Here is a 7,159-nt window from a genome sequence, read left to right on the forward strand (position 1 = left end):
CTGAGTTTATGTACAATGCAAAATTGCATACTTTTGCATTTTCACGCAGATATTGCCTCAATGTATCTGCACACAGACCAACCATGTGCCTGTTAGTGCAGATACAGAACAAAGTGTATTGGCTTCTCTCTGCCTGCATACATGAACACAGGTGGAGAGAAGCACATCTCCAACCACTTGTATCTTTGGTACCCACTCTTAGGTAAGCACATATGTAACGTTTATGCTAAATTGCTTCCAGCTCAGGTGACAAAATTTCCTTAAAAATATGGTACAGGTATAGGACCTGCTATCCAGAATGCTAGGGACCTGGGTTTTCCCGGATAAGGGTGTTTTCCGTAATTTGGATCTCCATACCTTAAAGCTGGACATACACATTCAGATTTTAGTCTTCCAATGAATGTTAGGATATCGGTTGTAACGTTTAAATGCAGCAATCTAAAACTAACATACATACTGAAATTGTAGGATAAAGCCTTTGAAAAACAAATTGGAGGATGTTCTTAACATGAAATAGTTGGCAGACACCAATCGTATGAAAGTGACTTCAATTGTAGGTCCACCAAGGATATCGCCCAATACACAATACATACACGGATTTTATCGTTATCCTACCAAAATTTTCTAACCTGTCCAATCGGTTAAACCAGTGGTGGGCAAACTGTGGCAGTGTGATCACATTTTCGATGCCCTTAGCAAAAATCAGCAGGAGGGGGTGGTCTTTGTGCTACGGGAGACGCGGCGCAGGCAGGGGCGGGATACGCAGTGCAGGGGAGGCTCGCTCGTTTCATGCACGAGTGAGCCAGTGACAGTCTGCAAAAAATTCTGCTCTCAAAAGAAATTTCAATCGCTGTTTTGTTGATATTTGGCTCAGTTGACTAATAAGTTTGCCCACCACTGGGCTAAACGACCGATCACATGGTAAGATAATTATTGGGACAATAATTCGGAGCCCACACACGGTCCGAAAATAAATTTTATTGGTACGTGTATGGCCAGCTTAAGTCTACTAAACAATCATTTAAACATTAATATAACCAATATGATTGTTTTGCCTCTAATAATTCATTATATCTTAGCTGGGATTAAGTACAAGCTACTGTCTTATTAGTACAGAGAAAAATATTATAAAAATGTGAATGAGAAACTATTTATAAAAATGTGAATTATTTGATTAAAATTGAGTCTATGGGAGATAGCCTATCCGTAATTGAAAAAATTGTTTAATTATCTGCAAGTCACATTAATTTTAAGACATAGGTAGTTTTGGACATTTTGTTGCCTGCCCTGGAGGCAATTTAGTGCAAGTGACAAAACATCTTGTGACGAATCAGCCTAAAATACCTGGATGGTCAAATGTGGTAATTGGCACAGCTAAAACTTAACTCTTGCATAACTGTGTAAGAATGTGAAATAAATCTGGAATGCTTGGCAATGACACGTATCAGTAAGAAAAATGCGTACATTCACAATAAAAATATGATGCTTTTAGTATGTTATAGTATGGCCTATTCTTATCTACTTCTTTATTGGTCTTCATTTGTATAGTTTTATTTATTATTTGCCTTGTTTTGCTGACTTTTTCCAATTTTCAAATGGGGGTCACTAAAAAACTATTGCCTTGCGAGGCTACAATTTTATTGGTACTGTGACTTTTTATGACCTATCTTCATATTTTTAGATCCTTCTCTATTCGTATTTCCTTCTCTCTCTTACAAACCATTGCCTGGTTGCTATGTTAAATTGGATCCTAGCAGCCAGATAGCTTCTAAAATTCCAAACTGGACAGCTGCCGAAAGAAACTGCAAATAAAACATAAAGACCAGTTGCAAACTGTCTTAGAATAGCACTCTCTACATCATACTAAAAGTTAATTTAAAGTTGAACAACCTCTTTGAAATTATATTTCTGTTTGTTTGAACAGCTTTGTGGGTAATGTAAGCATAATCCTAAACTGCATACATTAATAGAAAGCTTAAGTGTGTTAGGTCATCTGTGTGAAGCTGACTTTCACAATTCAGGGGATAGTGGAAGAAGCACTATTACATGTGCCATATAACTTTAAAGGTATAAGTTAACTTTTAAAGTTAAATAGAATGTCCTAATTATAGCAACTTTGCAACTGGTCTTTTTATAATCACTTTTTATTGCAGTTTTAATCCAATATATTTGTGGCAATATATATAAGAGTAGAAGGCTATTGAGCATTTATATGTGGGCTGCTTTTTACTCCCAGTCCAGCCCTGGACTCTGAACACCTTCAGCTTCTGTCCCCTGGTGCAACACAATCACCTCAAGAACACAGGCTTCGATTCCAAGGTGAAAGTACAGTTGCTGATTGACCAGTCAGGGGCCTCAAAGCTCTCCAGCCCTCTAGAATAGTAAACCAAGCATAAAAACATATTTGCATGTGAGAATGCTACAGTGGGCTAGGTTTGCACAGACTTACGAGTAGAGTGAGTTTGTTGCAACTTGAAGATAAAATATTAGGAGTAAAGCAGTGTAAATGACTGTTGTTGTACTGACTGCCCCACCAACAATGGGTAGGATCAACAATGGAAATCTATGTGTTAAGGTTATATAGTAACCTGTAGTATCCTCTGAAGCCTGAATATTTCACAGCTGTCATGTTACTAAGGTACAGTACAGCAACAAGAATATTTTCATTTTAATTGCACAGCTGTCATCATTGACAGGGTTGAGTGGGTTCAGGCCAACCTCAGCACATCATTTACAGGTCGCCAGCAGGTTCGGGTTGAGCTCTTCTGCCTGTAACATAGCACTGCCGGCTTTGCATCTTCTGGCTTCTTAATTTATAGGCGCACGCCTGGCCCAGTCTGCCCCTTTTGTGATATCACTGTGGGGCAGGTCAGGTGCGGGTCTATAAATATAGGGGAGAAGCTTGGTCGGGTGTGGAATTTTTATCGACCCGCACATTGCTAATTGACACCAAACCCACCCCTATTATGGTGTACTTTTTAGGGCATCTGGCCCAGACTGGCAATCTGTGGATTCTGGCATATGCCAGATGGGCTGCTGTAAGATGCCATAGACAGTCACTAATTATTGGGCTTGAAAGGGGCTGTTTGGACCTCTGTGTACTTTAAATGCCAAGGTTGCAAGGGAGACTGTAAAATGAAACGTTTTAATAACAATACAATTGTAAACTCACAGAGCAATAGGTTTTTGGCCGAAGGGGTCATTGAGCTCTTTCTGAAAACTGGAAAGAGTTGGAAGAGAAAGGCAAATAATTTAAAAACTATAAAAGATAAAAACTGAAGACCAACGGAAAAATCGCTAAGAACGGACATTCTATAAAAATACTAAAAGTTAACATTAAAGGTGAACTACCCCTTTAAGGTGGACACAAGGCAAAAGTAATACATAACAAAGCAATAAATTGCAGCTAGGATGAAGGGACAATTGCATCTGTAAAACGGTTGGACTGGCTGTTATGCACATGTATGAAACAAATTGGAGGAAAGTAAGTCTTAAAGGAAATGTCAACCCAAAAAAAATTTTTTTGCCATATAAAAGAAAACAAAATTGCAATATACATTGGTATACTGGTGGCTCTGGCCTTTGAAACAATGTAACACAAGGCAGCAGACTGACAGACCTGTCTTGCATGATTGATCTTTGCAGCATTGTTTAAACCATATATGTCAAACACAAGGCCTGGGAGCCAAATCCAGCCCACCTGGCTGTTTTATGTGGCCCTTGGTGAGTGTGTCTGACCATCCAGCCGGATCAATTTCCATTTTCCTCACAAAGTAACTAAGACTAAAGGTGGCCATACACGTGGCGATCTAACGATGTTTCGTACGACCATCGGTCGAACGAAACATCGTAAGATCCGCCACACACCATTCAGGACTGAATCGGCAGGTAAGGAGGTAGAAACAATAGGATTTCTACCTCCTTCTGCCGATTCAGATCTGAAGGGAGAATTTTGGTCAGGCGCCTTCTATGGCGCCCGATCAAAATTTTCCAACTGGTCCGATCGGTGAGTCGTCCGATATCAGCAGGTTCCTGCGATATCGGTCGACTCGCCGACATACCATACACGCACCGATTATCGTACGAAACGAGGTTTCGTACGATAATATCGGTGCGTGTATGGCCACCTTAAGGGGTATATTAACCATGCTGTGTAAAAAGAGGAGTAAAGCATTACCAGTAATGTTGCCCAAGGCATCCAATCAGTAATCAGATTTCAACAGTAGCAAAGCATCTATTGGCTGCTATGAGCAACATCACCGGTAATGTTTTAAGCTGGCCATACACGCACCGATAATATTGTATGAAACCTCGTTTTGTACGATATTCGGTGCGTGTATGGCAAATCGGCGAGTTGACCAATATCGCAGGAGGCTGCTGAGGCGCCTGAGCAAAATCTGCCGTCAGGGCTGAATCGGCAGAAGGAGGTAGAAATTCTATTGTTTCTACCTCCTTATCTGCCGTTTCAGCCCTGAATGTTAGTGGCGGATTTAACGATCTTTCGCGCGACAAAAGATCGCAAATCGCCACGTGTGTGGCCACCTTTACTCCACTTTTTACACATTGTGATAAATATACCCCTTAGTATCTTACTAAGTATATTAATAAAAAATTTGGCCCACGACTTAGCCTGTGTTTTATATTTCGGCCCCCTTATGTGATTGAGTTTGACACCCTTGGTTTAAACAGTCATAACCAGGAGTTGTGCTGCTTTCAACAGCAATTACATATATAAATAACTTTTAAAGCACTAAAAATGATTAAAGTTTCTATTGGAAAGTTGCTTAGAATTATGTTTTTTTGGCCAAAAATATTTTTGGGTTGTCCTTTGAAATTGTCACTGTCACCGATTACCATTAGGTTCACCCCTGAAGAAGTGATGAAATGCATTGGGACCTGCTTAGTCAATGGACCTATGCAAGAATTAGGTGGCCCATAATATTGGTGGACTGAGATGTATAACATTTGAATGTAAGTAGTACTGGTATAAGTTTTAGCATGGAATAAATAAAATTTTTTTCATGATGGAGATGCTCTCTGCTTATATTTTATGGTATTTTGTGCTACTTCACAGACATACAATTAAGGTGGCAATACACTTTACAATCCTAATATGCCCACCTAAGGTAAGTGATATTATACTATTATATACTACTCTGGTTGTTTGGCCCTAGGGCCAGAACGATCAAATTAAACCACCAGGCATAGGCGCAGTCAGACCAAGGACCACATCAACGATCTGATGCGGTCCCTGATCTGATAGAAAATCAAACCTGCCCAAATGAGATTTGGCCAATTTTAGGCCAGATCTCGGGCAGGTAAGCCTATCAGGGGTGCCCATACATGGGCAGATAAGCTGCCAAATCAGTCTAAAGGACCCAAATTGGCAACTAAAATCTGACTGTGTAAGTCTGTAATCTGCCCATCAGTACTACCAAATGAAGCTACGTTGTATATTGGGGTTACCGCAAAAATGAGCAATGTGTGTGTTCTATGTTTCTTTCTTATCAGTGGTCAGTTCTCCCTCACAAAAGGCTTATCACACTTTATGGCCTTTAGGTGATCACATTCTCTGCATAACTGGCATTCTTGCTCTGTTTGAAGCACACAAGTAAAATTCTACTATGACATTGAAGAAGAAGACTTCAAATTCAAGAATTCTTGACATTTGACTGTACTAGGTGTGTAGCATTACAGCATTTGTGGTGTTTATTATCTTTTTTTTTTTTTTTTAGATGAAGTATCTTTAGCCTTGGTAAGTAGTTTAACAAAAGTACAGTCCTAGAAACATTTTCATATTCCACTGTTACGAAGGCACCTCAAGCACAAACCAAGTCCAGGAAGATCTCCAACAGTGTTAGCCAAAACAACAGGAATCTTATTGCCTCCTTGTTTTATTTGCTATCTCGAATCCAATGCATTTGGGCTATGTAAACTCTGAATCTGCCATGAAAAATATTTCATTTCATCAGTGACATAACAATAGGTCTCAGGGTCTTTTGGTATAAGACATTTTCATAAACATATAATATCGTAACTAAGTAATAGTTAATGCCCCACCTAGCCCCTGTACTCCCTGGGCCCCAGTGTTTGTTTCCCGTCATTATGCCTCTGCCTTTTCTTCCCCGCATACTACTTAATTTTGTGGGATGGCTTGCCTACTCTTTGACACAAAAAGATCCTCTGTACAGCAGTATATTAAACATTTTGTGCAAAAAGTAAGAATGCCCTCCAACAGAGTGAGATTGATTTGTCCATTTACCCTGTATATTGAATCTGGCCTGGTCAATCTTGCATGTTTTTCATTTGATTAACAATTCTAGTACCAGTAGTATTTCTTTATGCACTGTTATAGTGGGTAAAGTTTTACATGCAACTTGCTTTTCCAAAGATTAAAGCTGGCTATATACGGGCCCTTAGACCAATTTGGCAAATTATCGGCCCGGTTAAAAAACTTGGTCGGATCGGTAACTGCATTGGCTCGTTGATGTAGTCCCCCAAACCAACTGCGTTGTACCGGCGTTGTAATTCAATCATTTGGCCCCAGGGCCAAACGACCGAATTAGCCTGGATTCACCAGATATCCCCCACCCGTAGGGAGAAGATCCGCTCACTTGGTGAGGTATGGCCACCTTTACTCTCAAATGGTTGCACTCTTTATATGATTCAAAAGGACACTACCCCAAGGAGCTGCCCATTGCATATTTATAAGCCAATAGGAAAACCTATGCTTATCATTAACATGTTTATATTAAAAAGCAGGAGTCTCCAAAACAGAACATCCTGGGGGTCATTTATAAAGACAAATCTGCAACTGGGCAGTAACCCATGGCAATCAGGTATTTGCTTTCATTGCTCTACCTGCAGCTGGATGAATCACTGATTAGTTGCTAGGTTACTGCCCAGGTGCAAATTTGTCCAGTCTTTATAAATGACCCCTACTGTTTCTAAGAACACAAACACAATCTAGTCAAGGGATAATTAATCTACCATGCTGCCCACAAATATGCTAAATTACAGGTAATCCAATTTATAGCACCATCTAGAGAATATCAGAGCAAATTAGCCTCACCTGGAAGGTAAAATTGTAACTTAAGGGCTCTGGCACACGGGGAAATTAGTCGCCAGCGACAAAACTCCATGTTCGCGGGCGACTAAT

The sequence above is a fragment of the Xenopus tropicalis genome, chromosome 4 (genome assembly GCF_000004195.4).
Source record: "Xenopus tropicalis strain Nigerian chromosome 4, UCB_Xtro_10.0, whole genome shotgun sequence".
Lineage (NCBI taxonomy): Eukaryota > Metazoa > Chordata > Amphibia > Anura > Pipidae > Xenopus > Xenopus tropicalis.